The sequence below is a fragment of the Trachymyrmex cornetzi genome, unplaced genomic scaffold, assembly GCF_001594075.2.
Source record: "Trachymyrmex cornetzi isolate Tcor2-1 unplaced genomic scaffold, Tcor1.1 scaffold1251, whole genome shotgun sequence".
In the NCBI taxonomy this organism is placed as follows: domain Eukaryota; kingdom Metazoa; phylum Arthropoda; class Insecta; order Hymenoptera; family Formicidae; genus Trachymyrmex; species Trachymyrmex cornetzi.
This window is the reverse complement of record NW_017295819.1, coordinates 51,963-52,833: the sequence shown is the minus strand read 5'-3', so window position 1 is coordinate 52,833 and position 871 is coordinate 51,963. Positions and strand designations below refer to the sequence as shown.

The window sequence follows — 871 nt, the reverse complement described above, 5'->3', positions numbered from 1 at the left end:
GCTAATGAGAGTATAATCGCGGTAATTTTTGCGAAAAATCTATTTATTACATATTGCTATAACTTATAATACAAACGTTTCGGCTTTCTTTCGAGCCATCCTCAATGTACCTACATAAACAGTGCTTGTTGACTTTCTATGGTTAGACGAGAGAGTGACTACTCATTCCATCCACAACAATGCGTGACACAAGATTTGTAGATACTAGTGGCAACAATCTGAGAGATAGTATACTGTAGCATTTCCCTAGACTTTCGTATACGTTTCTTTTCAAGAATAGAGCCCCAGTAGCTGGATTCTGTAACTCGGTAAACGTCGGTATTATCTTTTAACGACAATTTTCGGTATCATTATCGTGTTCGTTAAGAAATAACAATATAAGCGATTCTATAAATGAAAATTAACGTAATTTGTCGATAATAAACAATATAAGATAAAATTAACGTAATTTGTCGATGATATGTCGTTAATAGGGATCGGTAAATTGCTAGCGATTCGTTAATTTATCGAGGGGTACGAGACCCCTCGATAGAGTTATAACGACAACGGTATCATTCATCGAGCAAATTATTCTGACATTATTTACGGAATTTACGGCCTCAAAAAATTAAACTTCAACTAAATTGTGAAATTAAATTCAACTAAATTGTGAAAGTAAGTAACGATAAAAAACTCATTGAATATATAGTATACAGGATATATGCGCGTGTACACTACCCAGACAGCACACTATATTTATAAAATATGTACAAAATATTTGTAAGATTTATTTTAATATTTTATAAATATTTTTGTGGTCTTAGATTTCACAGATCATAAAAATTATTATAAATACTATGAAATATTTCATAGTATAAATACTATGAAAATA

General features: G+C 30.8%; 1 protein-coding gene across 1 annotated transcript in view; it reads left to right on the top strand.

Annotated features, from left to right (window-relative positions):
* Positions 1–487: 487 nt before the first annotated feature.
* The window catches only part of LOC108770355 (putative nuclease HARBI1), a 2,333-nt gene continuing 1,949 nt past the window's right edge, over positions 488–871 (top strand). The window contains exon 1 of the mRNA XM_018521918.1: positions 488–654. The gene's annotated coding sequence lies outside the window, so the exon portion shown is untranslated. The remainder of the gene's footprint in view (positions 655–871) is intronic.